At 38.7% G+C, this 20,989-nt stretch overlaps 1 long non-coding RNA gene across 1 annotated transcript in view; it reads right to left on the bottom strand.

The window, feature by feature from the left end:
- The window catches only part of LOC125097292 (uncharacterized), a 56,479-nt gene extending 35,740 nt beyond the window's left edge, over positions 1 to 20,739 (bottom strand). The window contains exon 1 of the long non-coding RNA XR_007126524.1: positions 20,625 to 20,739. This is a non-coding gene — a long non-coding RNA (uncharacterized LOC125097292). The remainder of the gene's footprint in view (positions 1 to 20,624) is intronic.
- Positions 20,740 to 20,989: the final 250 nt, after the last annotated feature.

Below are 20,989 nucleotides of genomic sequence, written 5' to 3'. Positions count from 1 at the left end.
CCTCCCCATCTTCTGGTAACTAAGAGATGCATAGTTCCCTTACCTATGTGGTATCTCCACCTTGTCCCCTGCCAGGCCAATGCTGTCTATCCTACTTAGATCTGACCTCAAGGATCACATCCTGGCTCATCTAAAAACCAGGCCTTCTGCCTATTTCCTCATATTCATTAGGGTAGATTCAGCTCCAGTGCTGGGTTATTGGCATCCTTGGCTTACCAACTTTTAAGAAAACAAAAGAAAAAAATATATTTCACAGTCTCCTAGTATGATTTGGAGTAATATCTGAGATAAATTACATAAAGATGTTTCAAAAACTGAGGAGAACCATACGAATGCAATGAATAATCACTATGATGACCATCAGAGATAGTTGGTACGTGCACCTTGGAGCACGGCCTCTCCAGGCTGGGTTCTTGTTATGTGTGTGCAAAAGGCACTGACTTTTGGATCATTGGCTTATTGACTATGCACAAAAGGACAAGTTTGGCAGCCACAAGTGGCTCACTTCATGCACATTTATCTGGTTTAGCTGTTAGCCAGTATGTCTGTAGCCAGTGTGGTCTACACACAAGGCTGGGAATTAGGCTCTCCAGATCTAATCCCTTCTCAGCTTCTAGCCTGCTGTGTGCCCTTGGATAACTTTCTTAGTGTCTCTGTGTCAGTTGGGTTTTAAACATCATCTCAGATTCATGCTGATTTGCGTAAGATGTTTTGTGAGGATGAAGTGATTATTACTTGTATACAGATTTTAAAATACTACCTTAAAGATTTCTAGTTGTCTGTCCAACATATAAGGAGCCTAGAAGGCTCCACTCTGTCCTAACAACAAGTAAAAAGTTGAAAAAACTGAAAATCAACCAATCTTTTTAGAGCCAGAGAACTGAGATCACAGGACAAACTGCTGTCCCCAAAACTGGAGAAACAGAAACATAGAGAGAGTCACAACTTACTAGATAGACACCCATGAGCAGCAGTTTCTGAGGGAACCAGTACTAGAGTAGGAAAACCTGGACTATAACTGATGAATTGTTAGAGGTTCAAGGTTAACAAGCCTGAGAGATAAAAACAACAAGGGGATCCCTGTCATGGTTGGAGGGAAGGTGGTGTCACCCTCATTTATTTGTGAAATGGCTAAAGAAAGAACCTCTGAACTTGAGGATATCTCAATAAAAACTTCCAAAACTTAAAGGCAGAGAAAAAAAAAAAAAAAAAAGGCTGGGAAAAAAAAAAAAAAAAAAAAGACCAGAATAGCTAAGAACAGTGGGACAACTACAAAAGTAACATATACTTTATTGGAAAACCAGAAAGACAATAAAGAGATAAAGGAACAGAAGAAATATTTGAAATAATAATGACTGAGAATTTCCCCAGATTAATGATAGAAACTAAGCCACAGATGCAGAAAGTTTAGAGAACATTAAGAATAAATACTAAAATCATTATACCTAAATGTATTATATTAAAAGTTCAGAAAAGCAAAGATAAAGAAAAAATCTTGAAAACATCAGTGGAAGAAAAAAACACCTTATCCCTAGAGGACTGAACATAAAATTTATACAAATAAATATAAATATAATAAAAATTATAAAAAATTATATTTGGGTTCTCTTCAGAAACCATACACACAAGAGAGTAGACTGAGTTTTTTAAAGATTTTATTTATTTATTTGACAGATAGAGACACAGTGAGAGAGAGAACACAAGCAGGGGGAGTGGGAGATGGAGAAGCATGCTTCCTATTGAGTAGGGAGCCTGATGCAGGGCTCGATCCCAGGGCCCTGGGATCATGACCTGAGCTGAAGACAGATGCTTAAGGACTGAGCCACTGAGGTGCCCCTAGAGTGAGATTTTTAAAGTGTTGAGAGAAAAACCCAACCAAACTAGAATTCTGTACCCTGTGAAATTACCATTCAAAAGTGAAGGAGTAGGAAAGACTTTCTGAGACAAACAAAATCTGAGGGAAATTGTCCAGTATACCTGCCTTGCAAGAAAGGTTACTAGATCTTCTTCAGGGAGAAGGAAAATGATTTAAGTCAGGAACTTGTATTTACAAAAATAAAGGAAGAGTATTGGAGAATGGATAAGTGAAGATAAATAAAAATGTTTGTTTTTCTTATTCTTAATTGCTGTAACAAATAACAGTTGTTCAAAACGATAAATAGGTACAATGTGTCTGATGTATGCTTCACTCTCTCCATATATATATACACACACACACACATATACATGTTTGTATATAAGTGTAATGAATGATAACACTGATACAAGAAACAGGAGGGGGATATTAGGAATATTTTATTATTATGAAGTACCTATACTACCCATGAGACAGTATAGTGTTATTTGAAAGTGGACTTGGTTTAGTTGTAAATGTATATTGAAAACTCTAGGGTGACTACATCAAGAAATTAAAAAATAAGTATAATTGATACACTAAGAAAAGAGAGAAAATAGAATCATGTAAAATGCTCAATTAAAACCACAAAAGACAGAGAAAGAACAGAAGACAAAAATAAGAATAAAGAAAAAAGGCAACAAATAAAAAACAATAACAAATATGGTAGATATTAATCTAATTATTTCAATAATCACTTTAAACATTGATGGTCTAAATTCACTGATTAAAAGACTAAGATTGTCAGAGTGGATGAATAATAAGACCATATATATATATATATATATATATATATATATATTCTTTATAGTGAGTAGAAAAATTCACTTTAAATATAAAGACACATAAAGATCAAAAGCAGAAGGATGGAGAAAGGTATAGCATGCTAGCACTACTCAAAAGAGAGAAGGAGTACCTATATTAATTTCAGGCAAAACAGACTTCAGAGGAAGGAAAGTTATCAGGGATAAAAAGGAGCATTACACAATGATAAAAGGATCAATTCCCCCAGAAGATATAACAAACCTTAATGTAGACATACCAATCAATAAGGCTCAGGCTATGTAAGATAAAACCTGACCGTCCATTTGGGCTGCCATAACAAAAAAACAAAAACAAACAAACAAACAAAAAACCCATGGTTTATAAACAACAAACATTTATTTCTCAACAGTTCCAGATATTGGGAAGTCCAAAATGAAGATGTGTGCAGATTTGGTATCTTATGAGAGCCGGCTTCTTGGTCCAAAGATGGTTATTTTTCAGTGTAGCTTCACATGGAAGAAGGAGCAGAAGATATCTCGGGGCCTCTTTCATAAAGGCACTAATCCCACTTCTGAGGACTCTGACCTCATGATCTAATCACTCCCAAAGTCCCACTCTTAATACCATCACCTTTGGGGTTAGGATTTCAACGTATGAATTTGGTGGTGGTGGTGAATATAAACATTTAGTTCATTACAAAAAAACAAGGAGATGAAACTCCTATTACAGTTGGAGACCTCAAAACCCCTCTGTCAGAAATGGATGGATCTAGTAAGCCGAAACATCAGTAAGGACATAGCTAAACTCGATAGCCCTATCAATCAACTGGATATAATCAACATCTATAGACTACTTCAGCTAATAACAGTAGAATACACATGAAGCTTCCAAAGCTCACATGGAATATTCGTCAAGATAGATCACATTCAGGGCCATAAAACACACCCTAACATATTTAAAAGAATAAAAATCATATGATGTCTGCTCTCAAACCACAGTGGAATTAAACTAGGAATCAATATCAGAAAAGATAGCTGGAACTTTCTAAAATTCTTGGAGATTAAACAAAACTCTTCTAAACATGGGTCAAAGAAGAAATCTCAAAAGAAATTAAAAAAAATTGAACTGAATGAAAATGAAAACTCATCAAAACTTGTAGGACACATCAAATGCAGGGTTTAGAGGGAAATTTATAGAATTGAATGCATATATTAGAAAAGAAGAAAGATAAATGATCAATAATAGAAGTCTCCACCTAGGAAACTAGAAAAAGAAGAGCAAATTAAATCTAAAGGAAGCAGAAGAAAAGAAAAAAATAAAAATTAGAGCGTAAATCAATTAAACTGAAAGGAAGAAATCAAGGGAGAAAATCAATAAAGCCAAAAGTTGGTTCTCTGAAAAGATTAATAAAATCAATAGGCCTCTAGCCAGGTTAACTAAAAGAAAAAAGAGAGAAGGCACCAATTACTAAGGTCAGAAATGAAAGAGGCGACATCAACACAGATTCCACGAGTGTTAAAAGGACAGTAAAGGAATACTATGAACAACTCTATGCCCACAAATTTGATAACCTAGAATAAACAGACCAATTCTTTGAAAGATATAATCTGAGAGTGGTCATTCCTGCCAGAGTATGGGAAGTACCTAAAATCCAAATACTCAGTGTCAGTAGTGTTCACATTTTTGCTTTGAAAGTATGGCCACTATCTGTATTCTTCAAATATCTGTAAATAATATATATTATATATCTATAGTATATTATATATATTCTAATTATATATATATTCTCCATGTTGACTGGGCTGCGGAGGGAAGAAGTAGAAGCATGAAGGGCAGAAATGGATGGAAATGTGAGGCTACTTTGGATCTTTGAGCCATCTCTCAGAGGCCGGCATCCAGACCACTGCTGAGGTGCAGCACCAGGCCATCTTCTACTACAGAGCCCACCCAATCTGCTGCACCTGCCCTTGAGTTCTGCTGAATAAAATTGCAGTAAATATCAGTAATCAAAGTAAAAACAAAAGCAAAAACTCTGCTGGTTGACAGTAAAAGCATGGACAGTTAAATTATAAATTAATGCTCATGATGTTCTGAATCTTCGACAGCAAGAAATTTTAATTAGGGCCCCTCAGTCCATGACAGATCAGGTGGAAACAAAAAAAATCATGATATAGAAGACCTAAATAACATAATTAATGAGGTAGATTTGATTGATATGTATCAAACTTGACATTAGACACTATGCTGTCTCTTCATGACCTATGTGGCACTCACAACAAGCTGACCAGATTTTATATGAGAAAGAAAAACATCAATAAGCTCCAAAAAGCTCATGATGTTGTAAAACCAAATCTTCATAATAAAACAAGATAATAAAATAAACAAAATGCTCTGTGACTTGCAAAATAGATAAACAAACTTCTCTGTAAAACAAAGCTTATGTCAAAGAGGAAGTCAAAATCAGAAGCACAGACTTCAGAAAATAATAGAAATTAAAAATCTAAAATAAAATATATTTTAAGACTAGACTAATAGATGTTTTAAGCTATATAAAAAAAAGAAGAAAAGGAATAAAAACAGAAAGTTCAGGATGATGTTTATCTCTAATTGAGTGAGAGGAGAAGGGGGCGGATGGAGGCAATGAGAAGGACAATGTATGTAGATATAGGTTATTGTAAAGACACAGGGTAAGTGGTGAGTGCATAATTTTAAAAACTCTTCACATTAAAATAAAGACACTGAACAGATAAATAAATAAAAGAGTGCTATTCACTGACCAATGATAAGAGTGTGCCATGAATCAAGACAACAATCAGTTTAGTTCTGTGCCACAAATAAATTTAGAAATACTACATACTACAACTTGCAGGGTGCAATTAAAGGAGTCCTCAGAGGAAAATTCATAGTCTTACATATGTAGAATAATAAACAAAAAAGCTAAAAATGAAAGAAGTAGCATGCTTCTCAAGGAGTTAAAAAAAAAAGAGCTGAATGATAATAGGGATAATAATAAACCTAAAAAGGAGTAGAGCAGAACTTAATCAAATAAAAGCAGAAATTATTTAACTAAAGAAAAAACAAGATTAGAGCACATAAAATTCAAAAGCTAATTCCTTGAAGGACAAAATCATGTACTTAATCAAGAAAAACCACAAATATCTAAAATAAAAAAAATTTAAAAATCACAAAGTGGAACAATAACTACAAATACAGGAGAAAATAAAAGAAACAGAGATTATCTTCATCAAAGTTTTGCAAATAAATTTGATATATTTCTTGGGAAATATATAGTTTTCTAGGAGACAATTGGATATCTACACAAATTATCATTTTAAAACAATAGTAAAGTTTTTAAAGAAGTATCATTCTCCCAACAACCAGACAATGACAAAGCACCAGGAAGCCACAGGGAATTCAACTACACCATAAAGAAACAGGTTATTCCACTGCTCTTAAGATTTTCCCAAGAAATAGAAAAAGGATATAATGTCTGAGATAACATTGTCACCCAAACCCATGCAAACAATATAGGCTAATCTCACTTATTAATATCAATACACAAATCCTAAACCAGATATCAGTAAATAGACTGTAACATCAGTGAAAATGAATGACGTACTATAATCAAGTGTAATATCCATTAGGAATACATATGTGGCTTGAGAATAGAAAGACAGTAACCTCTATCAGTGGATCTAAGGAGAAAAAGCATTTGACCATCAATCACTAGAGATGCTAAAAGGGCATTTGTTAACTTTCAACAAATACCACAAACAAATAAAAAGAGAAACTCAGTGAAAATATACATTTACCATGATGAGTACTGAGTAATGAATAGACTTGTTGAATTACTGTATTACATATCTGAAACTAATAGAACACTCTATGTTAACAATACTGGAATTAAAAAACTTAAGAAAAAAACTCAATGAAAATAGAAGTATCTTTCCTTTCTTAATATAATTGTATATTTATCAACCTAAAAACAGCATTATGGGTAACACTAGAAATACTTCTCTCAATTCTGACATAAGAGAAAGATGTTCACAATTATCATTATTACTTAACATTGTTCTGGTTCTGTCTAGCCAATACATTTAATAAAATGAAGAAAATAGAGGTTGTATCAATGTGCTAGGGCTGCCATAACAATATGCCTTGGACCGAGTGGCTTAAACAACAGAAATTTATCTCCCCATGGTTCTGGAGGCTAGAAGTCCAAGATCAAAGTCTTGTAGAGTCAGTTTTTGGTGAGGACTCTCTTCCTGGCTTGCAGATGGCCACCTTCTCATTGTGTTCTCACATGGTGAAGAGAGAGCAAAAGAGAAAAAAGAAAGCCAGAGAGAACTCAAGAGTTCTCTGGTGTTTCTTCTGTTAAGGACTTTCATCCTGTGGAATCAGGATTCCTGACCTTTACGACCTCAGTTAACCTAAATTCCTTTGTTAGAAGCCCCATTTCCCAATATAGCCACATTGGAGGTTAGGGATTTGACATATGAATTTTTAGAGGACACAAACATTCAGTCCAAAACAGTCATACAAAATGGAAAGGAGATAAAGTTACCATTTTGTATATCCCCAAAACCTAACGGACTCTATTACAAATAATATGAGAATTCAGTAAGGTGGTGAGATACTAGGCACAGAAATCAAAGCATTGAAATGTATGTATATATAACAGCAATCACTTAGAAGAGATAAAAGGAAACACCCCATCGACAATAGCAGCAACAATAAAACAAGACATCGGGGGATAAACTAAGGAGAGATGTGTGAGCTCGAATGAAGAAAATATCCAACTGCTACTGAGGAAAGAAATGAACACTTTACCAAGTGAAAAGAGAGTACAGAGAGATCTATAAAGAGAGTTGTCATCATAAAGATAACTATCTATTCCCCCTTGGTTAATTTATATATTTAATGCAACGCCAATAAAAATTCCTACAGGGTTTTGAATTTGTTTTTGTGTTTGGTGTGTGTGTGAGGGGGCGGTTACAGAAGATGACTCTGAAGTCCATAGGAAAAGAAAAATAAGAATCAGCAGAAGAATTCCAAAAAACAGAGCAATGGCAAGGGCTGGTTGGTGAAGAGGCAGAGAGACAGGCACTCCCGCACTTCTGGGAGGTATGACTTCTAAGAACAGTTTTACAGTATTTATTGAGTATACAAATGCACATGCCTTTTAATCCAGCAATTCTATTTCTAGAAATTTATCCTTCAGACATATGAACAAAATTATTCATGGCAGAATTGTTTGTAATAGCATGCAATTGGAAACATCCTTACTGTAGTGGTCTGGTTGAATTATGGACCCTCCACACAACATAATGCTCTTGAGTCTGTGAAAAAGAAAGTTCTTTCTGAATTTATATGGAATGATTGCCAAGATATATAGCTAAGTTAAAAAAAAAGAAGCAGGGTGCTTTTAACAAATATGCTGTGATTTCTGTAAGAATAAATAAAAATAAGAATAAGTAAAAATAAAGGACGTATATACTATATATGTACATATCTATACATACAAATACACATACACACACATATAAATATATGTGTTTAACAGCTTGTTTATGCATATAATATCTCCGGAAGTATTTATCAGAAAATAGTCACATTAGTTGCTTCCAAAGGGAGCTGTGTGGGAGAAGGGGTAGGAAAAACATTTTCACCCTTTTGTATCTCTGGAATTTTGATTCACATGAATGTGTTTATTTAAAAAAATAAGTTAAGTAAGGGGCTCCTGGGTGGCTCAGTGGGTTAAGCCTCTGCCTTCGGCTCAGGTCATGATCTTAGTGTCCTGGGATTGAGCCCCACATTGGGCTCTCTGCTCAGTAGGGAGCTTGCTTCCCCCTCTCTCTCTGCCTGCCTCTCTGCCTACTTGTGATCTCTCTCTCTGTCAAATAAATAAATAAAATCTTTTAAAAAAATGTTAAGTAATTGAAAAAGTAATTTATTTCTGATTTTTAGAAATATCATGGAATTGGATAAACCTGTAAATTGGAGACAATGAAAAATAGCAAAAGTAATTTTAATTTTTCTAAATTATGTATTCCAAATTCCCTCTAGTTAGGAGAGATTGGGGGTAACTGAAGGGAGTGATGAACCACAGAAGAAGAGGGAGACCATGGGAAATGAGACTGAGAGTCAGGAGGCTAGGAGCCATTTCCCTGTTCCACTGGCCTTTGAAATTATTACGTGTAAATAAAAAGTTTATATTCCCATTGAAATCTAAGGGTTTTCTCCTGTGTGGAAGGAATTAACAAAGTTCTGAGAAATTCACTTAGTGTCCCTTTAACTTTCAAAAGCAGTCTAATTGCTTTATCTTTGTTCTTTGAGAGTTAAGGTAAGACTCATTTAATAATGCCAGGAGGTTATAATTGAACATAGCATTAATTTCACCATTTTGAGCCTACCTACACCGCAAATACTTCTAATTGTGGGACTATAAATGGTTTTGCCACTATATCCATTTCTTTTTTTTCAACTAAAACTGTCAGACTCGCAGAGGAGCCCCCATTAGAAATTCGAGCACAACAACAGCTGTCAGGGAAGGATGACAGGTTTAACTAAATTTCCTTGAACAATTCTGTCTCACAGAATGCTAGTGTAAGGCACAGTGAAGTGAAGCTGGGGGCTCAATCAAGTTCTGATGGTCCCCAGCTCTGGTTCATAAATAATACAAGTTTAATCCTTCCAGATACACAATTACCTCTGTTGCCACCTGCTGGTAAACTTATGTTTCATTTCATTCAGTTAATGGCTTTCCCCCTGTGGGTAAAACATATTTTGGAACCCTAAAGAATTGCTGCTACTTTAGGACTTTAGTTTACAGATGCAGCAGCTGACACGTGGGGAGAATAGATCACGCCCCGTGATGTCCCTCAGCACGCAGGACAGCGAATGGCAAAGACTGCACCAATATGAGGAGAGGGACAGTTTCCTCCCGCAGTGCCACACACCCTGCTAATTCTTTGTCTACTCTCTTGAGTTCATCTAAATACAGGGCTCTCAGGGTGCCTGAGTGGCTCAGTCTGTTAAGTGTCCTACTGGATTTCAGCTCAGGTCATGATCTCAGGGTGGTGAGATCGAGTCCACCACCCCCAATGGCTCCAGCTCTGGGCTCAGCCAGGAGTCCACTTGAGATTCTCTCCCTCTGTCCCACTCCCCCCCCCCACTCATGTGCTCTTTCTTTCTTCTCTCTCTTTAAAATAAATAAATAAATCTTTTTAAAAAATAAAAATAAATACAGGGTTTTTCTATGTCTCACACACAAAAGGCCAATTTTTAAAAAACTCAATGATTTTAAGTATTAATTTTTTAAAAGCTTAATCAAACCCATACACACAGGCAGACAGTTGCCTCACTTTAGCTCTGGAGTTGAAGCCAACACTGACAGAGACTCATTTATCCTACACACAGACTTTCTCTCACTCCTCTCACTCACATACATTACCTCTAGCTCCTTCAAAACTCATACTTCATACTCAGTAGTTACACACTCAGATTTAACATACTCATACACGCATGCTAACACAGGCATCAGTGGACAATTTACACATTTCCTCATGTTCATAATTGCATAAAATCCTTACACTATCTGGAATCTTTTAATCAATAGAAGAAAATATATGGCCATTTTCCTTCTATGATACCACCTCATGATACTGTACTACAAGATTCTGAAGTAGTTTCTGTGTACCCATTTACCCAGTGAAGGATGTTTAGGGCATTTCAAGTTTTTGATAATTATAACTAGAGTGGCTATAAACATGCACATACAGGTTTTCATTTGAATATAAGTTTTCATTTCTCTATGATAAATATCCAGGAATAGGATTTCTGGGTCAGATGGCTTGTGCACATTTGAAAGAAAATGGCAAACCATTGTCCACTGTGGCTTTGCCATTTTGCATTCTCACCTGTGATGCATGAGAGTTCCAGTTGCTCTGTATCCTTGTCTCCTTGTCAGCACTTGATATTGTCAATACTTTTTCTTCTAGCCATTATGTACAATGGTAACTTATTGTTTTAATCGGCATTCCCCAATATCTAATGTTGTTCAACAACTTTTTATGTGCTTACTTGTCATCCAGATATCCTCTTTGGTGAAGTGCCTGTTCAATTATCTTATCACACCCCCCCCCATTGTTTTACATTGGGTTGTTTTCTGTGATGTTTTGAGAGTTCTAATATATTCTAGATGCGTCCTTTGGCGAAGTATTCTTGAATCATCAAAAAATGTAAACATTTAGGTTCTTTCAGTGCAAATGCATTCTATTCATTTATTGCTGATTCACATATGCAATAGAGTTAAGTCTATAAACTTTTCTGTAATTAGAACTATGGGTATTGTGAATGAAGTGGTGCTCTCTAAGGTGGTCCAGAGAGAAAGTTGGTGAGCTGTCCAGGGCAGATTCCAGAAGGATCCATTTTCCTTGATGAATTCACCAAAATCTAGGGTTTAGTCTTAGGCTTTAAAGGTTTAGAAATGTGATTTGGCTGGTGTCCCAAGAGCTGATCCTCTCAGAGGACACCTACTCATGTTAGTGAAGCTCTAAAGAGACCAGTGTGTGAGGCCAGGGTGGCAGCAAATGCACCAAGGTAGCTTCTGGTGCCAACTTCTCCTATAGATTCATATGATAGTCATAAGCTTCCTTAGTAAGTTTGGACTTGGGCTAAGGGAGTTAGGCACATCAATGACTGTGATTAACTTTTCACGGAGTCACGATGAAAAAACAAACAGAATCTAATGAATTTTTCTTAATTGTCTCAATTTAAAGGGCTATCTTTTATTTGAAAGTTACATTCTTTCTACAACTTTGATGAATTCTATATTAATATATTTCCTTAGGGTACAGCTATGACTTGTTGGCCTAGTAGACATTCTAAAAGTGAGGAGCTGTTGTTCTCTGCTCTAATGTCACCCTTATCTCCTGCATTTCTGAGACCCTAGGAGATACTTCCCTGACCCTCCCCCATCTATATGTGTCTAAGTCAATAGAACTTGACATTAAAAGCTGTATACAATCTGGCCCCTAGCTTCCAATTTCACTTCAGTATACATTCCTATGTGATTCTTCGCAGGTAAACCAGTCTTCTGGTGTACCAGACCTTTCTTTTCTTTTCTTTTCTTTTCTTTTTTTGGCTTCTGAATATTTGCTGTTCTATTCTAGCCCACTCCTTCTCCTGTACCTATCTTCCTCAGTGTCTTCTGAGCTAGAAGTGGACATTTACTTCTCTGGATTCCTACAACATCTATCCTCAGTATTATTCCTAAAACATTTTTCCTATAGTATCTTTCACTGTGGGTGATTTGGGTATGCTTTAATAGATGATCAGAGTACTCCCACCAGATAGTAAGTTTTTGAAGGGGAGGTGTAAAGGCCCATTTTTAAAGAAATCTCAACTGTCTCACAGCAAAGAGCATAGTGCTTTTCACACTAGGTGCTCACTTAAGGTTTGCCAAATGAAAGACAAAAGAAATGAATATAGGAGAAATAGGATATTTAAACTCTCCCAACAGAAGTCCTCTTTTTTACCCACAGTTATCTATATATTTTGGTACTTGAGGGCCTTCTTATACACACCTCTTACATAAATATACAGATGGAGGGCTCCCTTAGGCTATATCCTCAGATGTCTGAGTCTGTGAGTGTGGCCTGCACATCAGCATGCCCAGGCAGAAGGAAAAACAAGGAGGCACTCCCAACTGGGGAAGTCATTCGCAGCTCCTCCCATTATTACTGGCTGAATCTTCTTATTTAAAACAAACAAAGAGCTGGAAGCAGCAATTCAAGTGGCTGGCTATTAGCAAGTTCAGTTATCAAAACACAGACCAAGTATTTAAACATATACAACAATAAAGCCCCAAAGTCTGCTTCTGACCTTTAGCATCTCTGCAGCCAGACCCTCCCCTAACATCTCCCTTTTGGACCCTTAGGGGTCAGGTGTTCTTATCACACAGAGGCTATTTTTAGATTTTACTTGACTGAGAACACTTTCATTAAGTGCAAAAAGATTTTTTTCTCTCCTATCTTTTTCTTTGTATCCCACAGTGCAAGGACCACCCTCCCCTGCCCCCTCACCAAGCCAACCTGCTACTATTTTCCATCCAGTCTGTGACAGGTCAGGGAAGTTTCTCAGGGCTATAGAGAAGGCAGTCCTGCAGTCCAGATCCGGGGACAAGAGAGCTACTGAAGAGCCGCCAAAAACAACCAAAGGAGGAAATTAGAACATGATCCAGGTCACACTGGGAGATGTGGTTCATTGCTTGTTTCTCATACCTGCTGAGTGGTCCCCTAAGCTGGGCTACTCACGTGCTGGTCCAAGGCAAGGGACAGAAATGTCATTAACACCCTTAATCTGGGATGGTTCTGAGTCATCACTGTGGTCATCCATCATGGACACCAGTCCCCCCTGTACAGCAGAAGAAAAGGGGTGGAAAACAGGAGAGAACTTATGGTGACCACAGGCCACAACCTGGCAGTGTTTTGTTTGGGTTTGTAAAATAAATTAGATCAATCAGCTCATCTGTTGTCTTTTATTTCTTTCTCTTAAAAAAAAAAAAGGAATGCATTAAAATACCGGTTGCATAAAGATTCTAATTACTTGATTATATAATACCTACTTCATAGGTCTGGATAAAAAGAGGTACTTTAATTAAAACCATTTTGCACAGTGCCAAGCATGTGGAAATAAATGGCAGGTATTATTATCAGCTCCCAAAGTTTTCTAACCAGAGATTTTGTTATATTAACTAGAAATGCCTACTGAATTCATTCTTGGTCTCCTAAAACATAGCATTAAATATTGTTCAGTATGATATCAACCACATAATGAAAAAGAAAGGTAGAAAAAAGACCTGAAGGAAATATACTAAAGGACTTGATAGTGATTGACTTTGGGTGACAGTTATGGATGATTTTTCATGCTACTTTATACCTCATATCACTTTCCCCACTTTCCTTAATGAGCACTTATTATTCTGATGATCTGGAGATATACTTATTAAAAATAAGATTATGAAAATGTTCAGTATATAAAGGCTTTTTTCAACCTAATTTATCTTTCAGAGGCTTTGCCTTTTTCCACCTGCATGACTTTGGGTACATTACTTAATTAACTCTTTGAACCTTAGTCTCCTCCCGAAAAAAATGGGGAAAAGAAATACTTCCTTTAAAAATCTATGTGAAGGGACATCTGGATGACTCAGTTGGTTGGTCGGTGCCTTCAGCTCAGGTCATGATCCCAGGGTCCTGGGTCTGGGATCCAGTCCCATGTTGGACTCTCTGCTCAGTGGGAAGCCTGCTTCTGCCTCTGCCTGCCACTCCCCACTGCTTGTGCTCTCTCTTTCTCTGACAAATAAATAAAATCTTAAAAAAAAAAAAAAGTCTGTGTGAAGAATAAGTGAGAAAACAGGGAAGTCACCTAGCTCAGAGCCTGATGGCCCACAGGTACCTAATACCAGGTCATCAAAACCTGGGAAGTAGCCCCTCCCAAGTCTCAGACTAAAGCAACTTTTGGAGCCTGTTTGGACCAGGATTGAACATGGAATGACTCCACTTACTTACTGTCACCATCAGAGTCTGCCTCTGCATGATTTCTTGCTTTTCTTCAACTATGCCCGAGAACTGCCTGCCCCAAATTTCAGAAGAGTGATGCTGTCCTAAGGGTAATTGCATGAGTGGAAATAATGGAATGATGTGTAAGATGCAGGCACATGTGCTTTGGATTTGCAAAGGCCAGAGTTTAAAATCTTGCTAATTACTAACTGTGTGATCTCGGGCAAGGGACTTAAGTTTTTAGAGTCTTGATTCTAAATAACATCCACTGAGCCCTTATTACATGCCAAGCATGGGACTGAGCCTTTTACATACATGGTCTCATCGAATTAATCTAACAATTTGTGACATGTAGTTATTATTCCCATTTTACAGATGGACCAGTGGTAAAGTAAGTTGTCTGAGGTCACATAGCTGGTTATTGGTAGAGTTCAAATTTTTTTTTTTAAAGATTTTATTTATTTACTTGACAGAGATCACAAGTAGGCAGAGAGGCAGGCAGAGAGAGAGAGGAGGAAGCAGGCTCCCCACGGAACAGAGAGCCCAACACAGGGCTCTATCCTAGGACCCTGGGATCATGACCCGAGCCGAAGGCAGAGGTTTTAACCCACTGAGCCACCCAGGTGCCCCTAGAGTTCAAATTTTAATCTAGGCAGTCTGACACCAGAGCGTGTGTTCCATTCACTAAAGGGGTATACAGGTATGAGCTGAGGGTTCATCACAACAAATGGAATAATACATGTGAAGTGCCCATGCATAGGAAGCACTCAATAAAGGTTTGAGATGAGAGAAGACACTCTAATCATAGACGGTATTTAGGAATGCATGTAGCGGAATTTCATACCAAGGTCTTTTCTCGTGAGCATCATTGTTGCTACTCCTGCATATCTTGCCCACACTCCTTTTCTAGACACCTAGTAGAGCGTCTCAAGGAAAAGGTACAACTTTAAAATATCCTTCAGATTTGCTACATGATTTCTCTCAGTCATGGAGGCATATTTACTTATATTCCAATCCTAACACTCACAATAGTGGTGACCACTTATGGAGTACTAAGGAATTTACACGATTGGGGCACCTGGGTGGCTCAGTAGGTTAAAGCCTCTGCCTTCGGCTCAGGTCATGATCTCGGGGTCCTGGGATCGAGCCCCATGTTGGGCTCTCTGTTCTGCGGGAGCCTGCTTCCTCCTCTCTCTCTGCCTGCCTCTCTGCCTACTTGTGATCTCTGTCTGCCAAATAAATAAATAAAATCTTTAAAAAAAAGGAATTTACATGATTTATCTCAGTCAGTATATCACAACAATAAAATTATGAGGTAAGTTTTGTTAGTCCTTTTTATGGACGAGGAAACTGTGAACCAGAAAAGTTAAAAAATTTGCCTGAGTTCACATGGTGAGACCAGATGCAGATCCAAATCGGCTTGGTTTTGATAGCATGAAGTGTCACCCTGGAATCAGACTATTATGGAGACTTAGTGGTAGTCATAATTTTCCTATTTTTCTTTGAGGCTGAGGAGACAGAATTCACTATGGTGAGGCTGAAATTGCCTAGTGGCCTAGCATCTTAGGGTTTGGATAAGCATCTGTCCATTCCACTACACACCATTGTGGGTAGTCACTACTACTATTTGGCAAATATTCCATTTTCCTCAGTTCTGGGCACAGACTTAATGTTGAAATGCCTGGCTTCTTTATAGTTGAATGGAGCTTTGTAACTAGATACAGTCTTTAAATTTTGTGTGGAAGTGACATGTGACACTTCCAAGCTGGATCCTGGAGCCTGTTTTTGAGACTTTTCAGAGCTTTCTTTCCCTTTTGCTACAATAACCAGCAACATTCAAGATGGGAGCTGCTCCATCAGCTTCTGTCTCTAAGTAAATACAAAAAGCAAAGATCCCTGCCAGTTTATGATGAATATATTTCTTGAGTGAAAAATAAATCCTCATTGTTTTTAAAGATTATTTATTTATTTATTTATTTGACAGACAGATCACAAGTAGGCAGAGAGGCAGGCAGAGAGAGAGGAGGAAGCAGGCTCCCTGCTGAGCAGAGAGCCCCATGCGGGGCTCGATGCGTAAATCCTCATTGTTTTAAGCCACTAAGATTTCGGAGTTGTTACTGCAGCATAACCCAGTTTATCCTGACTGATAAAACCGTGTTAGCAAATCATGGATCATACAAAGTTGTGCCTGGTTGTCAGTGTGGTAGGTGCTAACATACTCCACCATGACTATCACCAGTGTGAGGGGAGAGAAAAAGATGGGTGAAGGTTAGAAAGACACAAAGGAGGAACCCCCTCCCACACGCACGCATGCACGCATATAGAATGAGAGAGAGTGACAGAGAGTGGATAGAGAGGAGAGAGAGAGAGAGTGTGAGTGTTTTAGTTCTGGCTAAACATTTGGGAAGCTGTGCTTTTTTACTTTGAAGAAGCATCCTCAAGCAACCATCAGGGTTGAGACTGTGTCTTGAGCTGTATTTCCAGGGATCAGTAAGGCAACTGACACTAAATATTTGCCAAATTCATAATATGTTGGATTATCATTTTATGGACAATAGAATATGTAGGGATGCCTGTTCTTGGGACGTTTCACTTGGTTGGAATTTACTTTAGCTAAAATGAATACAACTCTGCTAGCTAGCTTTTTAAAGCAGGCAAGTGTACTTGCTTTTTCTCCCTCACTAGTCCAAGTGCTCTAGCCCTGGAGTTTAACAACAGGAGGGTAGATTCATTTTTAAAAACTGAGTGTCCTTGTGCTTTAAAAAAGAGTGGTGAAGGCCATTTTTAATGCAAATAAGGGTTTTCACTCTTAAAATTCTTTAAAATAAATCAATCAACCAATCAGCCTAAATTTATGCTTAATCTGAAGATCCCAGTTCCTTTCAAGGAGGGAGCACTGCTCCCTGTGTGGGGGTGGGTGGGAATGACTCATCCTGGAGAGCAGTGACCATAGCTCTCAGACAGGCCAATAACCAGACTCCACAGGCCATGAGGAAAGAGTGGGAGGGCAAGGAGAAGGAGGAAGAAGGGGAAAAGGGCTTCTGGAAGAACTGCAAGATTAAATGTGTCTCCAGGTGATTCCAAATGTTCCTTCTCCTTCTTGCCAGTCATTATCCCATAACTTATTCCAGGAACCACTTGGTTCCTGGAACCAAGCAATGTTCCTGCCATCATTAGACTACGAGTCCCAAGAGTGCACACACTGTGTCTTACTCATCTTTTACTCATCTTACACCCACACACCCTGCCAGACACTTTGGAAGCTACCAGTAGATGTTTGCTGAGCAAGTGATTCTTCAGGAGCTGGGATGGTTCTGAAAGCTTCCAGAAGGAGGAGATGCTGGGGGATGGGTTGCTAACTTTTCAGTTTGTGCATGCATTTATTGGCAGCTGCTTTCAGAAGTTGCTGTTAGGGGACTCTGCCAAACATCATTCCAGCTCTATATGAGCCATATGGGGAGAATGTCTAGAGCTGCCTTCACTGAAGGGTTTATTAACCCTCCCTAATTCAGAGGAGGGATAATAAACAAAATATACCAATTCAGTGTCTATCTCTGTCACTTAGAAACTGTGATTTGGGGATAGTTTGTTCCTTCCAATAGACCACAGGATTAGAAGACATTGTAGGGCCTGAGACCACAAGCAGATACATTCTAAGACTTTGGAAATACAGTTTGCTCAAAGAGTTAATTATTAAAATCCATACACAATGGATGTAATTAGACTCCTGTGGCAGTAAAGCAGGAAATCATCCCTAAATGTGTGACTCAAGAGTTGGGAATACATAGTGTTCCGATTAAGATGAACTAGGAGAAATCTCAGGAAACCAGGTGGGACAGCACTGAGAATCCAACCAATGGAATGTGTTGGGTCCATGGTCAAAGGAGCAAGACTGATACATAAGCGAAGGTCAAGCAAAGCTTTATTTCGCGCCAAGCATAGAGAATCAAACTGACCAGCTAGGACTGTCTCTTGCAAAGAGGTGACCTCTCTCTGCCTTACAGACTAGTCTTTAAGGGCAAAGGCCATGTGGTTGGGCGTGGCCACGCACAGGTGGCCAATGAGATTGTAACACACAGAGAAAGCTTCACAGTCCTGCTAGGTCACACATAAGTGACCAATTGAATTACAATTTACCCTATAGTAGATATTTGAACTAGCCTATCACCTTGGTCAGAATTGGCACCCAAAGGGTACCCAAAGGGCAGGGCCCATACTCCTTGGTAGCTAGGGAGACAGTATGCGCCCCCACCGATTGGATACCTCCACCTGGCCTGACCCACCCTTGTATTTGGGCTTTGTTACCTGGGACTGGTTTCCCGGACTTGTTTTTAAGTACGTCCCCTGGGGGGAGGGGGGGGCAGGGACAGTTTAAGTTTTACTGCATAAACAACAAAATCACTGTTTTATGGAATGGCATCACTCTGGCTAAATAGGCCCTTACAGAATGCACACTGTTTGAAGAATGTTTTGGGACAGAATGTATCTGTCTGGAGAGTAGGGTGGATGAGGGGAAGTTATCAGCCATAAGAGGTAAAGAATAAGGGGCTCTGCAGAGGCAAACTCTGGGACACCCACTCAGGCACCCTCCCAGACAGAAGCTTTCCTGGCCCCTGACTTGATGAGAGTATATTAAAGCTTTTTACCACAGAGGCACTTCTGAAGCTTGCCTCCCTCCCTCCATTCTGAGAGAGTGTCTTCATCACGCCAAAGTGAATGACCAGTACTCTTATCTTGCTTCCTGGCAAGGTTATACTTTTCTCCAATGTTCTCAAACTTTTTTGACTATGGTAAAAGGCACTTATTCCATCTTCTACCATATGAAGATACCTCTCCCACAAAGATGTTTTAATCCTGTCAAGGCTCACAAGGTAGATCCTCATAGCCCACTGTGAGCCTTAGACCACCCTTGGAAGATCACTGTCCTAGATGCAGGCCAAGTTTTAGTGGAACTTTTCAGCAGAAGGAGTCCAACCCTTTCTTGGCAGTCTGTTCAACTCTGCCGACATATATGCTCTGCCCACTGTGTGTTGGTTGGGCAAGACACCTCCAGCTCCTTCCAATGAAAGATGCCACCAAAGCAGGAAGTAACTTTGGAGATGGAGGTGTCAACTTGGGGGGGCTGGCAGGTCTGCAGAGGCTGTGTTTTCACCTGGAAAGAGTTGAGCAGGAAGGCCAGACATGTGGTGAAGAAGGGGCCTGATAGTTGCTGGATAATTTGCATGCACACCACTGAGAGTGGAAAGGGAACTATTAGGAAACAATGGGGCTACCAGGAGGTCTATCTTTGCAAAACAAAACTTCAAAATAGCTTTACAACTACAAGAGCTTCCTCTGCTTTGGTCACAAGCCCAGCCAAGGGCTCTGGCTCCCTCTGTGATGTGGAGAATAGAGGACTTAAGGTGCCAGATTCAACTCCCAAGCAGATCCTCCATGAGGAGTTGAGAGGAGTGTTGTGTTGAGGGCTCTTTGGCCCCCAAAGTTTTCTGTTCTGAGGACAATGCCTGAAATTATCTAATTATCAGGAAGTCATATCTGGACTAGAAAATTGGAACTTGAGCTGGAAAGTGTTGATGAAGGTGGGGAAGTGAGTTTGGTCCTAAGTCAGGGGTACTGCTCAGGCAAATCATCCCAGGGTAGAGCTACATCAAGAACATCTTGCTGGAATGCCAAGAGTCACCTAATTCCTAGGTAAAAACAAGTCACTAGCAGGGAGACAAGCACAGAACAGGGAAATAGCTGAATCCAAGAAAAAGAAACATCTTTTCCATGGTTTTTCCTACCGTAAGTTGGGGCCATGGGTATCATATTTTAAAAGAGGAAACCTTGTTCATCATCTACCGGTCATGGCAGCTCAACACACATTTTTACCCTCCCCCCCCATCTCTTATCCATTCTTTATGGAGAAATAACTGAACACAATAAACTGTATTCTTTGCTTGCAAAATTCTTTTCATTTTAATGTTAGACTTTTCAGCCAGAAATATTTCCCTGAAGCTATTTAGGAAATATCATTGTTGAAGACCTCACAAAACCTTGCTGACAACTCCAGCAAGTTCTCAAAGACAATGCCCATTCACTGAAGTGCTACTGATACACAGTCATGTATGCAAACTTCCCCAGACTTCCTTCAGAAAGATGCAATTTGTGATAGTACAGGGCAGCAGAAGGTCACATTAAAACACACACACACACACACACACACACACACACACACACACAACCATGTGAGTACAAAACAAAACAAAACAAAAACAAGTGATTAATGAATTTTGTGAGTCACCTCAATAATATAATCTTCCAGTTACTTTCAACATCTGACAAAGGCATTGAGATTAGCATGGAAAATTACCAGTTGCTCTGTGTGTGGCATCCTAACTGCCAGTCCTCATTCAGGCACTTACCTATGGAAAAATGATGACAGTCTGCTCATTTGCACCACCATCAGCTCAGGGACAACAATATGCCTGTTCATGAAGTTGGCCCAGGTGATCATAGCAGCATCCTACAGACATAAAGCAGCCATAAGAAACACAATCTCAGTTTTCCCTGTTATAAAATGGGGCAATGCATACTTTACTAGATGGATGTCAGATAGTCTAGATAGTTGAGATGTCAGCATAGCTAGCTATTTTATGGAAAGGCATGGTACAAAGCATCACAGGTGCTATAATATGGTAAGAAACTTAACTCCAGGACCCTAAAAGGTTTTATGCAGAAGTCCAAGCAAGAGTTTCATTTTGAACCTTATCAGTGTTCCTTGATTATT

The sequence above is a fragment of the Lutra lutra genome, chromosome 1, assembly GCF_902655055.1.
Source record: "Lutra lutra chromosome 1, mLutLut1.2, whole genome shotgun sequence".
Lineage (NCBI taxonomy): Eukaryota > Metazoa > Chordata > Mammalia > Carnivora > Mustelidae > Lutra > Lutra lutra.
This window is presented reverse-complemented; position numbering and strand designations above follow the sequence as displayed.